Below are 19,271 nucleotides of genomic sequence, written 5' to 3' on the forward strand. Positions count from 1 at the left end.
TCTGCGTGTGGGTCAGCATTCCTTTTGCATGTTTTCTGATCAGTAATACCCATTCACAGGATCGCGTCAAGCTGCAAAATTGGCTCTTATGATTTTTTGAAACAGAAATAATCCATTTCATAAACAATTTATTGGACATCATCAGGAGATGATGAGGCCCTGTAAAAATGTAGGTTCTAGCCACTAGGCGTTCAACTGGAAAGAATGGGGCAATAAAAATAAACCTAAGTACTCTTCACTACAATTAATATGCATCAGATTAAATAGGCTCTTGAATGCATCATCAGAGTGATACTCTTCCAAGTATACACAGCACACTAGCCTCTAAATATAGACACTCCATAGAAAGAAAGGAAAGAGGGTACAAAATGAGCCAATACAAACATTTATGACCACACGTTCTACTTAATCAAAGCTTTAAATAGCTCTGTAACCAAAGGAGTAAATATAGATGTTCCAACATGATGTGCTGTCAGGTAACAAATAAGTATCAAAAGGATAATATGACAGATCACACTCACTATACAAAAGAACACTTTGTATTGTTGCTAGAACGGCTCATTTTACGATTGGTGTTACAGAAGAAAATGACCTGCTTAATATTATTTCATGTGGTTTGCTTTGCAAGTTTGGTGTAAACATTTTCCCTTGGATGGAACAGAGTAGTAAGATTGTGGAGAGAAATTGAAGGAAAATATTATTCAGCTGTTCCGCTTCACAATTCCATTTATCTGCTTTTACTCCATATCTCCTGATACCAGAACAGCAAGAATGTACTGATATTGGTCAAGAAAATTTCCATTGGCTCAGTATCTGCAGTCTCTAATGAGAGAGTTCCAACATTTTTATCAGCTTGCTCCTACTTTCCTGATTTCATTTGCTAATAACCAAGTTCCAACCTTAAAAGGCTTACACCACTGTCTGGAATAATCCAACAAAGGAAATATTTTCTCTGCACACGCCATTTTAAGGGTAAGTAATGTGTGTTTAGGGGGACAAAGGTAGAGGTTAATTTGTGCCTCTGGTAAGCCTACTTATGGTGCATTGAGCTCCGCTTCTGAAATTAGATTAGATTAGATTAGGTTCAACTTTATTGTCATTGTGCCGAGTACAGATACAAAGCCAGTGAAATGCAGTTAGCATCTGACCAGAAATGCAAAGAATAGTGATATTTACAAAATAACTGTGAATAAAAAGTAAGTGCTACAGCACACAAATATAAAAGTACTGAGACAGTACAATATGGGTGCAATACTACTTAGCGCTGTGATGTGAGGTTCAGCAGGGTCACAGCCTCAGAGAAGAAGCTCGTCCTGTGCCTACTGGTGAGGGAGCCTCTGCAGAGGCTCCTGTAGCGCCTACCGGATGGGAGGAGAGTAAAAAGTCCATGGTTAGGGTGAGATGCATCCTTGATTATGCTTTTTGCCCGTGTTTATGGTAGATGTTCTCAATGGTGGGCAATTGGTTGCTGATAAACATAGAAACATAGAAAATAGGTGCAGAAGCAGGCCATTTGGCCCTTCGAGCCTGCACCACCATTCAGTATGATCATGGCTGATCATCCAACTCAGAGCCCTGTACCAGCCTTCCCTCCATACCCCCTGATCCCTTTAGCCACAAGGGCCATATCTAACTCCCTCTTAAATATAGCCAATGAACTGGCCTTGACTGTTTCCTGTGGCAGAGAATTCCACAGATTCACCACTCTCTGTGTGAAGAAGTTTTTCCTAATCTCGGTCCTAAAAGGCTTCCCCTTTATCCTCAAACTGTGACCCCTCGTTCTGGACTTCCCCAATATCAGGAACAATCTTCCTGCATCTAGCCTGTCCAATCCCTTTAGGATTTTATATGTTTCAATAAGATCCCCCCTCAATCTTCTAAATTCCTACGAGTATAAGCCTAGTCGATCCAGACTTTCATTATATGAAAGTCCTGCCATCCCAGGAATAAATCTGGTGAACCTTCTTTGTACTCCCTCTATGGCAAGGATGTCTTTCAAGGGTGCTGTTGTAGTCTGGCGTACTGACCTCTACCTTGCCGAGGCACAGCGACAACTCGCGGATACCTCCTCTTATTTACCCCTCGATCGTGACCCCACTAAGGAGCACCAGGCCATTGTCTCCCACACCATCACCGACTTTATCCGCTCAGGGGATCTCCCATCCACTGCTACCAACCTTATAGTTCCCACATCCTGCACTTCCCGTTTCTACCTCCTACCCAAGATCCACAAACCTGCCTGTCCTGGCCGACCTATTGTCTCAGCTTGCTCCTTCCCCACTGAACTCGTTTCTGCATACCTCAACACAGTTTTATCCCCCCTTGTTCAATCCCTTCCGACCTATGTTCGTGACACTTCTCACGCTCTTAAACTTTTCGATGATTTTAAGTTCCCTGGCCCCCACCGCTTTATTTCCACCATGGATGTCCAGTCCTTATATACTTCCATCCCCCATCAGGAAGGTCTCAAAGCTCTACGCTTCTTTTTGGATTCCAGACCTAATCAGTTCCCCTCTACCATCACTCTGTTCCGTCTAGCGGAATTAGTCCTTACTCTAAATAATTTCTCCTTTGGCTCCTCCCACTTCCTCCAAACTAAAGGTGTAGCTATGGGCACCCATATGGGTCCTAGTTATGCCTGCCTTTTTGTTGGGTTTGTGGAACAATCTATGTTTCGTGCCTATTCTGGTATCTGTCCCCCACTCTTCCTTCGCTACATCGACTACTGCATTGGCGCTGCTTCCTGCACGCATGCAGAACTCGTTGACTTTATTAACTTTGCCTCCAACTTTCACCCTGCCCTCAAGTTTACCTGGTCCATTTCCGACACCTCCCTTCCCTTTCTAGATCTTTCTGTCTCTGTCTCTGGAGACAGCTTATCCACTGATGTCTACTATAAGTCTACTGACTCTCACAGCTATCTGGACTATTCCTCTTCTCACCCTGTCTCTTGCAAAAACGCCATCCCCTTCTCGCAATTCCTCCGTCTCCACCGCATCTGCTCTCAGGATGAGGCTTTTCATTCTAGGACGAGGGAGATATCTTCCTTTTTTAAAGAAAGGGGCTTCCCTTCCTCCACTATCAACTCTGCTCTTAAACGCATCTCCCCCATTTCACGTACATCTGCTCTCACTCCATCCTCCCGCCACCCCACTAGGAAAAGGGATCCCCTGGTCCTCACCTATCACCCCACCAGCCTCCAGGTCCAACATATTATTCTCCGTAACTTCCGCCACCTCCAACGGGATCCCACCACTAAGCACCTTTCCCTCCCCCCCCCATCTCTGCATTCCGCAGGGATCGCTCCCTACACAACTCCCTTGTCCATTCATCCCCCCCATCCCTCCCCACTGATCTCCCTCCTGGCCCTTATCCGTGTAAGCGAAACAAGTGCTACACATGCCCTTACACTTCCTCCCTTACCACCATTCAGGGCCCCAAACAGTCCTTCCAGGTGAGGCAACACTTCACCTGTGAGTCGACTGGGGTGATATACTGTGTCCGGTGCTCCCGATGTGGCCTTTTATATATTGGCGAGACCTGACGCAGACTGGGAGACCGCTTTGCTGAACATCTACGCTCTGTCTGCCAGAGAAAGCAGGATCTCCCAGTGGCCATACATTTTAATTCCACATCCCATTCCCATTCTGACATGTCTATCCACGGCCTCCTCTACTGTCAAGATGAAGCCACACTCAGGTTGGAGGAACAACACCTTATATTCCATCTGGGTAGCCTCCAACCTGATGGCATGAACATCGACTTCTCTAACTTCCGCTAGGCCCCACCTCCCCCTCGTACCCCATCTGTTATTTATTTTTATGCACACATTCTTTCTCTCACTCTCTTTTTTCTCCCTCTGTCCCTCTGAATATACCTCTTGCCCATCCTCTGGGTCCCCCCCCCGTCTTTCTTCCCGGACCTCCTGTCCCATGATCCTCTTGTATCCCCTTTTGCCTATCACCTGTCCAGCTCTTGGCTCTATCCCTCCCCCTCCTGTCTTCTCCTATCATTTTGGATCTCCCCCTCCCCCTCCAACTTTCAAATCCCTTACTCACTCTTCCTTCAGTTAGTCCTGACGAAGGGTCTCGGCCTGAAACGTCGACTGCACCTCTTCTTAAAGATGCTGCTTGGCCTGCTGCGTTCACCAGCAACTTTGATGTGTGTTGCTTGAATTTCCAGCATCTGCAGAATTCCTGTTGTTTATGTCTTTCCTCAGATTAGGGGACCAAAACTGCACACAATACTCCAGGTGTGGTCTCACCAAGGCCTTGTACAACTGCAGTAGTACCTCCCTGCTCCTGTACTCGAATCCGCTGGGCAGTTTTCACCACACGCTGGAGGGCTTTGCAGTCCGATGTGGGACAATTGCCATACCACACTGAGATGTAATTGGTGAGTATGCTGTCAGCGGTACAGCGGTAAAAGTTCGTCAGTGTCCTAGGACAGAGGTGAGCTTTCTTGATGCTCCGCGGGAAATAAGGTGTATCATCTCAATTACTAAACCACCTTTGATCATTTGTTGCTCTCCACTCATTTTTCTTTCCAATTCAAGTTCACCCATGGATACAGCTCTCTCCCAATTCACTCACTACTGGAGTCAGAGAATTTCAACCTTCCGTTCATCAGATTCCTGCACCTACTGACCTGCTTACCAACAAATCTGTCCCCAACACTGACACACTTGAAAACCATGTCTACGCTTTGGTACAGCCTATGATAGGTTAATTAGCTGCTGTGAATTGCCCCTAAGGTGGAGCTGAGTGGTAGAATCTACAGATACAGGGAGGATAAAATCTAATTAGCATAATTGGTTGTTGGTTAGTCAGCATGGACTGAGTGGAACAAGATGCTTGTTTCTTTGCTGTATGACTCTGTGACCATTGGGGACTCTCCCTTCTGTTGCCAAGACCCAAAGTTCAGCAATTCCCTCCCTAAACCTTTCTTCCTCCCCACTTTTCCACCTCCTTATGGTGTTCCTTAAGCATTAAACCTTTGGTGAAGCATCTGTTTCTCTGTCAATATCCCTTATGAGGCTTGGTATCAAAAGTCTGTTTACATTATTGTCTATAACCTAGGAACACTTACCTACTTGAGGAATGTTAGATAGATAGAATTAGCCATCGCATTACATTACATTGCATGCATTACTAAATGACAATAAAAGAGGACTGCGTGGCCTCATAATCTAATCTAATCTAATCCTGGATTCACCCTCTCCTAGGCCTATATCGTCTATGCTGAGGCTTCTAGTTGTATCGTTGGAGTCATTGAGTCATGCAGCACAGAAACAGGCATTTCAACTCAACTGATCCCCACAGACTACAGCATTGCCCCTGCTAGTCCCAGTTGCCTATGTTTGGCCCATAACACTGCATGACCCTCCTCTCCAAGTAATTATTCCGATTCAGATTCAGTTATCACACACACAGGGAAATGCATCATTTGCATTAACAACCAACACACCTAAAGATATCCTAGACACAGCCCACAGGTGTTGCTGCACATTCCAACACCAACATCCCATGCCCACAATGCTTGCCAAACAACACAGAACACAGCAAAATGGAACACAAAAGCAACAAAGCAAGTCCCTTCCCTCTCTCCCACGCACACAGATGGGTAGGCCTCCAGCCTCCAGTCTCCAGGCTTTAGCCATGGGGCTTCAACTTCCAGTCTTCTCATTGACTTAAAATGCCTCATAAATATTGCAATTGTACCCGTCTTGACCACTTCCTCTGGCTACAGTTGGGCGGGTCATATTATTCAATGGCTTACAGCAGATTGCTAAAGCACTTTAATTTAAGCTCTGCCAGGAGAGGACGTCGACACACAAAGAAGTTTGATAGTGGAATTGGATTATTATTGTCATGAGCTTTATCAATTACAATGTAGAATACAGTATAAAGTCTACTGAATGCATGCAGCTCAGGTAAGCAATAAAGTACAAGATTATAATGAGGCATATTTGAAAGTTTGAAAGATATTCTCAGATACTCTCTGAAAATATGTAACTATTATTACTGACTCCTGGGAATCTATGGTCCACAGCTGCTTAAACTGGAGAGGCAGCTTTTGGTATGTACTGAAAGCCTTGGATCTCTGTACCAAGAATCACATGGAGGCCCCACATAATCTTAGAAGGAGATCAGCACCTTCTGAACTACCCACTGCCTGTCCCATCAAGCACCTCCTCACCTGTTTGTGGAAGAGACACACACTCAACATTCTAGTAACAGCTTCTTCCCATCCCTCATCAGAATTCTGAATGGTCAATGAACACCACATCACTATTTTAGCTCTCTCTTGGCACTACTAATTAAATTTTATATATATATCTTATTATGAATTATGGTATATTTTATATATTTCAGTGCAAAACAACAAATTTCCCAACATATATCAATGACAGTAAACCTGATTCTCTGATTCTGATTTCTACATTGGCCTTACCAACCACCCTGGGAGGTACACAACCAGAAGCAAATCATCCATGATTGTAAGGGACCAACTAAGAAGAAAGCTACCTTTAAAAGAAGCATTTCATTGGCCGTTAACTACTTCAGGATATCCTGGAATTATTAATGTCAGAAGTATAAGCTTTTTTTTCTTTATTTTGGTATTACTTGACACACAGGATTCTTGAAATCATTGCTGCTTATGTGAAACATGTTAGAACATAGAATATAATCATAGAGCATAGAACACAGAAAAGTAAGCATATGTTCAGCTCACAGTGTTGAGCTGAACCAAATAAATTAGTCATCACATGGCTAACTAAACTAAGGCATTGCGCCTAGACACTACCCATATCCCTCCATTGCCCTCACATTCATGTGCATATCTAAACATCTTTTAGAAGTCCCTAATGTATCTGCCTCTGTGTTGGCATGTGGCCAAGTGGTTACAGCGTTCGTCTAGTGATTTGAAGGTTGCTAGTTCGAGCCTTGGCTGAGGCAGCGTGTGTGTCATTGAGCAAGGCACTTAATCACACATTGCTCTGTGATGACACCAGTGCCAAGCTGTATGGGTCCTAATGCCCTTCCGTTGGACAACATCAGTGGCGTGGAGCAGGGAGACTTGCAGCATGGGCAACTGCCGGTCTTCCATACAACCTTGCCCAGGCCTGCGCCCTGGAAACATTCCAAGGCGCAAATCCATAGTCTCATGAGACTAACGGATGCCTAAAAAAAAATGTATTTGCCTCTACCACCACCCTGGGCAGCGCATCTCAGTCACCCTCCATTCTCTGTGTAAAAAAAGACTTGCTGCTCACATCTCCGTTAAAATTATCCCCTCTCACTTCAATGCAAGCCCTCTGGTATTAGGCATTTCAACCCTGGCAAAAGATACTGTCTGTCTACTGTTAGAAGGTGCCTTTGAAAAGCAGCATCATTTTGATACACATGTGATCCCATTCATGAGGGGAAAATATACAAAGGCACTTCAGAAATGTATGATCAGATTAAAATTTGACAAAGAGCCATTGAAAAATATTAGTTTAGGAGGAGTGAAGTAAAGATTCTGAAAGCGGTAGGTTTTAAGGATGAAGTAATAGAGAGCCTGAGACTAATTGACTAAAGCATCCTAGCTGTTTGATGGAAGGTGATCACAAGAGATCACAAGGGATAGAGGAATGCAGAGTTCTGGAAGGACTGCTAATCCTGTGGGGGATGGGTGAAGTCATGGAGGAAGATGAAGACTCATGTGAAGTTTTGCAGCTTGAAGCTGTGGTGGGTGAAGGGCAGTTAGATAAACAGAGCCTGTTGGTTAATGGGACTTGTTCAAACCTAGATGCAATCAGCAGGGCATTGAATGACCTCAACTTACAGAACACAGAGGTTGGTTGTGAAAACAATGGACTAGTCTGGGTCTGAAGGCCTGAGAAATGGATGAGGATTTCAGCAACAGATGTATTAGACCATAATACCATAAGATCTTGGAGCAGAATTATGCCATTCAGCCCATAGACCTGCCTTCTCCTGTAAACCTTAACCCCCTAATTAATCAAGAACCTATCAACCTCTGCCTGAAGTGCACCCATTGACTTGGTCTCTTAAGGCAATTAAATCTGCAAATATCTGCTGAAGAAATTCATCCTCATCTCGGTTTAAAAGGAATTCTTTGGATCCTAGACTCATGTGTCAGCATACCCCGGTTTTTCATGTCTGGGACCAGAAACAACCGATGTTGTAGATGTTTTACATGTCGTGAAAAGGCTCAAATGTCAGCAGCTCAGCCCAGACTTCATTATCCAACTCTCCAATAGCCAAAACTAACTCATAAACTTCTTCCTGAAGAACTATGTCTACCAACCAGCAGACTATAGCTATTGCGTTCCCACTGCAATGCACTGAGTATTAGGACAAACTCTTGTGCTCCCTTCCTTACTGAGTGTGGGTCACTAACAGGAGGCTGTATCTGCCACATATGATTGTCATTTAGGATTTGGACAAATGAATCAGAATCGGAATTATCAATGCGAAGAAAAAGCATTTCCAGGTGTTTATTGTATACATTTCTCTGACATTAAATTCAACCTTTGAACATTTGAACCTTTGTATCTTTAGAATCACTGACTTATGTCATGAAATTTGGTATTTATGACAGCAGTACAGTCCAATACATATAAAATACTCCAAGAAAAATGATATATATAAGCATCAAGTTGGATAAATCGCCGGGACTGGATGAGATGTACCCTAGGTTACTGTGGGAGGTGAGGGAGGAGATTGCTGAGCCTCTGGCGATGATCTTTGCATCATCAATGGGGACAGGAGCGGTTCCGGAGGATTGGAAGGTTATGAATGTTGTTCCATTATTCAAGAAAGGGAGTAGAGATAGCCCAGGAAATTATAGACCAGTGTGTCTTACTTCAGTGGTTGGTAAGTTTATGGAGAAGATCCTGAGTGGCAGGATTTATGAACATTTGGAAAGGCATAATATGATTAGGAATACTTAGCATGGCTTTGTGAAAGACAGGTTGTGCCTTACGAGCCTGATTAATTTTTTGAAGATGTAACTAAACACATTGATGAAGGTAGAGCAGTAGATGTAGTGTATATAAATTTCAGCATGGTACCCCACACAAGGCTTATTGAGGAAGTAAGGAGGCATGGGATCCAAGGGGATCCGGAGCTGGCTTGCCCACAGAGGGCAAAGAATGGTTGTAGATGGGTCAAATTCTGCATGGAAGTCGGTCACCAGTGGTGTGCCTCAGGGATCTGTTCTGGGACCCCTGCTCTTTGTGATTTCTATAAGTGACCTGCATGAAGAAATGGAGGGATGGGTTAGTAAATTTGCTGGTGACATAAAGGTTGGAGGTGTTGTGGATAGTATGGAGGGCTGTCAGAGGTTGTAGCGGGACATTGACAGGGTGCAAAACCAGGTTAAGAAGTGGCAGATGGAGTTCAACCCAGACAAGTGTGAGGTGGTTCATTTTGGTAGATCAAATATGATGACAGAATATGGTATTAATGGTAAGACTCTTGGCAGTGTGGAGGATCAGAAGGATCTTGGGGTCCGAGTCCACAGGGCACTCAAAGCTGCTGCACAGGTTGACTCTGTTGTGGGATTGAGTTTAGGAGCTGAGAGGTAATGTTGCAGCTATATAGGACCCTGGTCAGACCCCTTTTGGAGTATTGTGCTCAGTTCTGGTCACCTCACTATAGGAAGGATGTGGAAACCATAGAAAGGATGCAGAGGAGATTTACAAGGTGTTGCCTGGATTGGGGAGCATGCCCTATGAGAATAGGTTGAGTGAACTCAGCCTTTTTCCTTGGAGTGACTGAGGATGAGGTGTGACCTGATAGAGGTGTATAAGATGATAAGAGGCATTGATCGTGTGGATAGCCAGAGGCTTTTCCCCAGAGCTGAAATGGCTAGCACAAGAGGGCACAGTTTTAAGGTGCTTGGAATTAGGTACAAAGGAGATATCGGGGTAAGTTTTTCACACAGAGAGTGGTGATTGCGTGGAATGGGCTGCAGGCGACAGTGGTAGAGGCGGATACGATAGGGTCTTTTAAGAGACTCCTGGACAGGTACATGGAGCTCAGAAAAACAGAGGGCTATGGGTAACCCTAGGAAATTTCTAAGGTAAGGACATGTTCGGCATAGCTTTGTGGACTGAAGGGCCCGTATTGTGCTGCAGGTGTTCTATGTTTCTATATAAATTTTAATTAAATAAGCTGTGTAAGAAGAGAGCAAAAATAGCGAGGTAGTACATATGGGTTCAATATTCATTCTGCAATCTGAAGTGACGAAGCAGAAACTGTTCTTAAATGTTGAATGTGTGTGTTTCAGGCTCCTGTACCTTCTCTCTGATGGTAGTAATGAGAAGAGAGCGTGGTTTGGATAGTAGTGGTCCTTAATGATCGATGCCACCTTTTTAAGAGATTGCCTTCTTGATGTTCTTGATGGTGGGAGACTACTGCCCATGATGGAGCTGGCTGCGTTTCCAACTCTCTGCAGCTTTTTCCATTCCTGTGCAGTGGCCTCTCCTTACCAGATAGTGACCCAACCAGTTAGAATGATCTCCGCAGAACATCTGTAGAAACTTGCTGGAGTCTTTGTCTTTGCTGAAACTCCTAATGAAATATAGTCGCTAGTATGACTTCTGCAGATTCTTTTGGTCCTGTGCACCCCGCATACCAGACAGTGATACAGCCTGTCAGAATACTCTCCATGGTACTTCTAGAGATGTTTTCGAGTGTTTTAGGTGACAAACCAAATCTCGTCAAACTCCTAATGAAACATAACCGCTACAGAAATAGAGAGAAATATATAAATATAGAATGTAGGAAATATACAACATAGAACATAGAATAGTACAGCACAGTACAGGCCCTTTGGCCCACAATGTTGTGCCAAACCCTGCCTCCCATATAAGCCCCCACCTTAAATTCCTCCATATACCTGCCTAGTAGTCTCTTAAACTTCACTAGTGTATCTGACTCCACGCACCAACCACTCTCTGAGTAAAAAACCTTCCTCTAATATCCCCCTTGAACTTCCCACCCCTTACCTTAAAGCCAAGTCCTCATGGCTTTGAGCAGTTGTGCCCTGGGGAAGAGGCACTGGCTATCCACTCTATCTATTCCTCTTATTATCTTGTACACATCTATCATGTCTCCTCTCATCCTCCTTCTCTCCAAAGAGTAAAGCCCTAGCTCCCTTAATCTCTGGTCATAATGCATACTGTCTAAACCAGGCAGCATCCTGGTATATCTCCTCTGTACCCTTTCCAATGCTTCTACATCCTTCCTATAGTGAGGTGACCAGAACTGGACACAGTACTCCAAGTGTGGCCTAACCAGAGTTTTATAGAGCTGCATCATTACATCGCGACTCTTAAACTCTATCCCTCGACTTATGAAAGCTAACACCCCAAAAGCTTTCTTAACTACCCTATCCACCTGTGAGGCAACTTTCACAGTACCCCCAGCTCCCTCTGCTCCTCCACACTACCAAGTATCCTGCCATTTACTTTGTACTCTGCCTTGGAGTTTGTCCTTCCAAAGTGTACCACCTCACACTTCTCTGGGTTGAACTCCATCTGCCACTTCTCAGCCCACTTCTGCATCCTATCAATGTCTTTCTGCAATCTTTGACAATCCTCTACACTATCTACAACACCACCAACCTTTGTGTCGTCTGCAAACTTGCCAACCCACCCTTCTACCCCCACATCCAGGTCGTTAATAAAAATCACAAAAAGTAGAGGTCCCAGAACAGATTCTTGTGGGACACCACTAGTCACAACCCTCCAGTCTGAATGTACTCCCTCCACCACCACCCTCTGCCTTCTGCAGGCAAGCCAATTCTGAATCCACCTGGCCAAACTTCCCTGAATCCCATGCCTTCTGACTTTCTGAATAAGCCTACCATGTGGAACCTTGTCAAATGCCTTACGAAAATCCATATAGATCACATCCACTGCCCTTCAGAAAAACATGCTGACTGTCCCTGATCAGACCATGATTCTCTAAATCCCCAGAGATCCTATCTCTAAGAATCTTTTCCAACAGCTTTCCCACCACAGACGTAAGACTCACTGATCTATAATTACCTGGACTATCTCTACTACCTTTTTTGAACAAGGGGACAACATTCGCCTCCCTCCAATCCAACAACACACATAAATTATAAATTGCTGGAGGAACTCAGCAGATCAGGCAGTATCTATGGTGTTTATGTTTTGTAACTCAAACACATAGAAATAATAGAAAGAAGAGCTGGGATAACTTGTGTGCATTCTTGGTTTGGTTTTTACATGCACATATAACATGGTGGTGTGATGATGCACACATATGATGTGGCGTAATGACGTATACCATTTATGTACTTTCACATATAACCCATAATCAATTATGTAAATAACAGAGAATGCTTAATCAAACAATATATTTACAATATTAATCAAATATTACTGAAATAACACTGATCTGCCCCAGGCCACCAGACAAAGCTTTGAGCCAACGCTTTCATTTTATCCACGTCTAGATGACCAGCGTGTAGCTCTTCCAACACTTTAGCTCTCAGCTTGGATGATACAACACCTCTCAATCCCCACAGAAGTCAACCATTGTCAAGAGCAAGTTCATACCAATACTGGTAAAAATGGAGGAACTGGAGTCTCTGCTGCACATTCCAGCCATTTTGGGTCCCCTTGTAGACCTGAGACAGTGTGAGGTCTTTTTTTGTTTCCCTTTGATCATCTCTCCACAATAGGGAGACTTTTGATTTGCATTTGGGAGAAGAGATCAAGAGGAGTATCCTCCTTTGTAAATTTTTCAGATAGTTCCTTTTCCAAGGGTAAGTGGGACAACCGATCAGTATTTCTCTATGATTAGTTGTCATCTTGAATTCGATCTTGTAATTGTATCCCATCTCTGCACTCATATTACTAGTGGAATACCCTTCCGTGGATTGAAAATGGACACCCGTGGTTGATGATCAGTAATAAGGGTAAACTCTCCCCCATACAACTACTGGTGGAAATGTTTCACACCCCAAACTAGACTTAAGTTCCCACTGTCAATCTGTGAGTAAATTTTCTCTGCAGCAGAAAGGGAACACGATACAAAGGGTGTCCATGTCCATTACTCACGTGTAACATGACTGCACCTGTACCACTGGGCGAGGTGTCAGGGACAAGCCTCATTGAACAACGCGGATTATAATGTATGAATACAGCGTCTCTCATCACCATTTCCTTTGTCTTTTGTAAAGCGACCTCACACTGCTTTGTCCATCACTATTTCTCCCCAATCTGTAGTAATGATTTCAAGGGGTGGAATACAGTAGCCAGGTTTAGCAGGAACCTGTTATAGTCAATTAGCAGAAATCTGTTATAGTACTTCTATAGAAGTTTTCGAGTGTTTTAGGTGACAAACCAAATCTTGTCAAACTCCTAATAAGACATAGCCGCTACAGAAATAGAGAGAAATATAGAATGTAGGAAATATAGAACAACACACATAAATTGAGAAATCCTAAAAAGGCTCACAACTGTGACACATCCTTTGGCCTTGGGGCATCCACTACTGCTTGAATTTTCTCAGTACACTTGTGTAACTCTTGTGCATCAATGGTGTGACCACACTAAGTGACAATTAATTTAAATGACTTTACATTTGTTGCATCGTGCTCGAACCCATAACCTTCTAATCGATTTAACATTGTCTCGAAATTTCCAAGATGTTCCTTGTCATCCTTACCGGTAATACTGAGTGTCTGGGTAGCCTTGCAGTCCCTGGTCCCTAGCTTTTTGTCAGAGTACAGGTGCAGATGCTGCTCCAAAATTAAGCCTATTATAGCGATAAAGCCCTTTGTCAGTGTTATGGAAAGGAACACTTTGGACTCTTCTTCCATCTTCATCTGTAGGTAGGCTTCAGTAAGTTCACTTTACTGTAGTATTTCCCTCCAGAAAGGTTTGCAAAAATATTCTGTATTCTGGACAGAGGGTATTGATTGACTTTCAGTACTGGGTTGATGTTGATCTTAAAATTACCACAGATCCTGACAGATCCATCCTTCCTGCTTACTGGGACAACTGGCATTGCCCAAGTGCTCCACTCAAGCTTGGAAAGGATTCCTTCAGCCTCTATGCAATCTAGTTTACTGGTTACTTTATCACGGATGATATAAAGAACCAGGTGGGCCGTGTAAAACTTGGATGTTGCATTTTCATTTAACACTTCATTACTGTTGATATGTTTGAGATTTCCAATGCCATCCTTGTACATCCAGTGCCGTTCTTATTCCGTCTCCAGTTGACTCTATTGCAGGGGATGCGGCATGCAAATGATGGATGGATCTGCAATCAAGTTGTAGTTATCTCAGCCAATCATTTCCCCACAATGCTGGCCCTCCTGTTTTTTTACCACATACAAGCTGCTTGTTGTATTTCAGTGTTACAAATGTTATTACCACAGGAGTTATCTTTTCTTCAGTGTAAGTTTTTTGGTTGGATATCTGCAGGCTTCAGTTCAGTATTTTTGAAATGCCTTTCAAACTCATTTCATGAAATGAATAAAAAAACCGAGCTACTGACTAATTCCATTTTAATTAATTTGCCATTCACTTCTGGTGTAAGCCACATTGCCTGTCTCTTGGTTAGTTTTCACATTTTAAATCTCAAGTCCACTCAGTACTGTATCACTCTCACCATTGTCAGATTTTTCATCAACTGCATGCATATTAGTGCTCTTTATGAAACTAGAACTTTACTTTTTATCATTTTGTCTTCCCCGTGCGGTCCATTTACTTTATTTTGCCTGACATGTTTTTTGTATGTGTCCTACTTGGTTCCATTTTCTATGAGGTTCACCTTTAAGCCTGCATTTGTTTGGTGTATCTGAGCCCCTGCCACAAAGGTAACACAATTTGATTGGCCAGGCACATTTATGTTTAAATGTTGCAATTTTGTTCACGCTTACTTTCATTCCTGACTGCAACTCAAATGTGTCTCTGGATGCTGTTTCCATTGATACAGTGATTTCAACTACACTTTCAAATGTGAGTTGAGTTTCAGACGGGAGCCATTTTCAACTGCATTCTTGTAAGATTCCACAAGCTCAGTGCATGTCAAACCGATCCCTGAATTCACAATGCTCAGACAATTTCTTCAATTCCACTATGTAATTTGAAATAGACTCCTCTTCCTTCTGATTCCACTTATGAAACCTAAAGTGTTCTACAATCAACACTGACTTTGGTTCTAAATGTACATGCATTACTTTCACAATATCAGCAAAGCTCATTTCAGGTGGTTTAGTTGGAGCAGTTAAACTTCTATGTAAACTGTATGCTCGTCCATCATTTGCACTCAGCAAAACTGGCACTCACTTTGCTTTGGCTATTTCACTTACTTCAAAATATTGTTCAATTCACTCAGTATTCATATTCCAGTTTTCTCTTGTAATTGAACGCATCTGTCATTCTAAGGTAGCCAGGCATTTCTGCTTTTTTTATTTATGATAATTATCAACCCATACTCACTGTTTATGAACCCATGGAATTGTGAGTGTTTTGCATTGCTTTTAACTCAACTGTCTTCTCCTTTTGTTCAAGAAATCATGCTGTGCTTTTATTTTAAGCTCAAACACCTCACTGCACTTCAACAGAGTGGTAGACTTTTTGATTCATTTAAATAATACTTTCGTGCCACTGTTAAGTTTTGTAAATTCAAACCATAAAACTAATTGAAAGAAAAACACAGCTTTGGGATAATAACGTTCTTAGTTTTGTTTTTACTTTTGCAGGACCCATACATATAACATGGTGGCATAATGGTGCACATTTATACCATTCATTTACTTTTACATATAACCTGTAGTTACTTATGTAAACAACAAAGAAAACTTAATCAAACATTATATTTCCATTATTATTCAGACATTACTAAAATTTTAAATAAGGAACTGTCTAGGTCCTAAACCGTCAACTGTTTATTCAGTTCTATAGAAGCTACCTGACCTGCTGAGTTCCTCCAGCATTCTGTTGTGTGTTGTCTAGGAAGGAGAAATCATGGGAACATACACCAGTCATCTTCGAGGGATCAACAGTGGAAAGGTTAAGCATTTCAAGTTTCTGGGTATCAACATCCCTAAAGCTCTACTGTATCCTGGGCTCTACATATTGATGTAATTACAGTGAAGGCATGACAGCAGCAATGTTTTATTAAGAGTTAGAGAAGACTTGGTAGGTCACCAAAGATGGTCGTAAATTTCTACAGATGTACTGTGGAGAGCATTTTGGTGGCTGCATCACTGGCTGCTATGGAGAGGATCGAAAAAAGTTGCAGAAAGTTGCAAACTCAGCCAATTCCATCATGGGCTCTAGTCTCCCCAGCATCAAGAAATCTTCAAAAGGTGATGCCTCAGAAAGACAGCATCTGTCATTAAGGTCCCCCAACACCCAGGACATGCTCTCTTCTCAGTGCTACCATCAAGGAAGAGGTACAGAAGCCTGAAGACACTCAAAGTTTTAGGAACACTTTCTTCCCACTGCCATCAAATTTCTGAATGGACAATGAACCCATATACACTACCTCATTATTTTCTTTCTTTTTGCTGTATTTTTGCACTAATGATTTAATTTAATTCTTTAATATATTTTTCATATTGCAAGTTTTGGATTTTTATTATGTATTGCAATGTATGACAACTACCAAACAACATATTTCATGACGTATGCCAGTTATTTGAAATCTGACTCTGACCACCCTTTGTCCTGACCTGGTGAGTTTCTCCAGCAGTTTCTTTAACAATGACACAGTTGTTGTACGTGCACCTCGGTTTGAAAGCTCCATGCCAAAGATAAATAACATAGTTCTTAACTATTCAAACTCTTTGGCCACCTTATCCTGATTCAGTAGTTTATCAGTGATGCATTGGGAACTATAGTAAAGAGACGAGAATGAAATCTTCCAAATGGCCTCACAGAGGCAGAAGTAACCAGGCATTCAGCAGCTGCATGAGGAGGCATTGCCTGAGACATGCTGGAAGTGTAAGGTTTCCAAAAAGAATTTGAATAAGTAATCAGAGGTATTGGGAGTCAGTCAGTGGGTGCCAGAGTGGAGCCCAGACTGGTTTGTAGATCTGCTACCAAAATTGATGTTGAAGGAGCAGAGATCTTGCATCATACTCTTAATCATAGAACAATGCCTGACTCTATGTGTGTGTGTGTGAGAGTGAGAGAGAGACAGAGAGAAAGAAGAAGTGAATGAGAGTGAAAGTGAGGAAGAGTGCGTGTTTGTGTTTGCATCTTTGTGTGAGAGAGAAAGTGGAAAAGAAAATGAGGAATTAGTATTTTATGGAAACTTGGCTGAAAAGTAAAAATTGAACACTGCCAGCCTTTTCAGTTAACATTCCCTGAGGCAATTCCTTTCATGAAATAGTTCTGAATGAGCGCAAGTGTAGGGAATTTAGGGCTTTATGCTACACTGGGAAGAATTGAACAATCAACCATTTACTAATACACTGAAAAACATTGACATCTAAAGCTGTCTGGCTGGGTCAGATTATTGGACATCATGATTTTTTAAAATACCATTAAGAGATCACGAGTACAGTTTTAACACTGGAAAAGAATGACTGAGGTGAACGTTTATCAAGATTCTAGATCTATCTCAATGATATTTTAATACTCTGCCCTTTGAGGAAGAGAGTTCTAAAGGCTCACAACAGAGAAAACATCCTATTTTTATCCTACATGGGTAATTCCTTACTTTTAAACATTGACTCCTAGTTCCATTTTTTCCCCACAGGAAGAAACATCAGCAACAACCCCTCCATATTCACCATGCCAAGCTCCTCGGGTTTTCAAATGTTTCAGTGGTTACCCTTCAATGAAACTCCAGTGGATACAAGCTTAGCATCTCCAACCTTACTAACTAGGACCATCTGCCCATTCCAGGTCACAAAATAGAACACCTGGGAATTTAGCTAATGATGCCAACGAGAAACAAGTAAACAACTTACAGTGAATTACTGCCATACCATGATTAAAAAAGAGAAAAAAAGAAACGAAGAAGAAATTAAGAGAACTGATCAAAACAAATGAAAAGGCATTGACATGATATGTTCATTTTTCCTCACTGCACAGATTGTCCCTTCACCTGCTGCATGTTTTGAACATTTTCTGTTCTGTTCTGTTCTAGGTTCTCGGTTCTGATTAAGACATGCCTTGAGCACTCTGTTCTGTTCAGGTCACTAGGACCTTCAACCTTGGAAGCGGTGAATTAAGGAACAGTGAGACTGTACTGTCAGAGAAAAAGTTTAGAAAAATACACATTTTTTGGACTATGATCATTGCAATCTGCAGCCTATAGTTTACCTTTGAGCTGTGCAATCTGGTATTTTTGAGGTATCCTTAAATATTCACCAAAATAGACTCTCGAGTATTCAGGTACAGGCACAGCGGCCATTGCTGGAGATGATTTTGGTTCAGATTGAAACGCTGGGCTGTATTGAAATGTCTGGCTGGATTGAAGCTGTGGGGTGCAGGTCTGTGAGTGAGAAACAGACCAACGCTTCGCTGAGTTGAGCACCGAGCCAGATTAAAAAAATTAAGGCATCAAATCCAACAGTGGAGGACAAACCGATGTTGAGATCATTGACCTGTGTCAGCCAGGATCTCCCACTTGAGCCTGTACTGTCTGCCTGCATTTGACCCAACGCCTCTTCTCTCTTTTACCATCAGGCAGGAGGTGCAGAAGTCTTTGGTCCACACCACCACGTTTGAGCACAGTTGTTGCCTTGCACCCATTGAGCTTCTGGACCAGTTGTACTTGGCTCAGCATTGAACTGACTCTGCTGTCGTGGCCTGCAGTCTTCAGGCTCTCGATCAGCTGAACTCAGCTCAGTGCTGAACTAGTACCGTGGCTATGGTCTCATTTAAAGCGGCTCTGCAGACCATGTTCTGTGTATTATTTGTTTACGTTTTTATTGTTTGCACAATTTGTTCTTTCTTTGCACATTGGATGTCTTGTGGTGTGAAGTTTTTCGTGTATCTTATTGTGGTTCTTTGTTTTGTGACTGCTTGCAAGAAGATGAATCTCAAGGTTGTATATGGTATACAACCATTCTTTAAACTTAGAAGTCTACAAAGAATAGAGTGAACGAGAACAAAAGTGTTCTATGCTCAAGCAGGTATTGAACAACAAGGGACATATGCAGAATACAGCAAATTAGAAAAGAGCCAACAAGCACAATTCCAAAAGTTACATTCCAAACAATACACAGCCCCTGTCCATCAAAGATCCCCAC

At 42.5% G+C, this 19,271-nt stretch overlaps 1 long non-coding RNA gene across 1 annotated transcript; it reads left to right on the forward strand.

Annotated features, from left to right (window-relative positions):
• The first annotated feature begins 932 nt into the window (after positions 1–932).
• On the forward strand, positions 933–17,814 carry LOC134359167 (uncharacterized). The gene is made up of 3 exons (XR_010021054.1): positions 933–972; positions 4,220–4,395; positions 17,771–17,814. It is a non-coding gene; the product is annotated as an uncharacterized LOC134359167 (long non-coding RNA).
• The last annotated feature ends 1,457 nt before the right edge of the window (positions 17,815–19,271 follow it).

This window comes from Mobula hypostoma, chromosome 20 (genome assembly GCF_963921235.1).
Source record: "Mobula hypostoma chromosome 20, sMobHyp1.1, whole genome shotgun sequence".
Lineage (NCBI taxonomy): Eukaryota > Metazoa > Chordata > Chondrichthyes > Myliobatiformes > Myliobatidae > Mobula > Mobula hypostoma.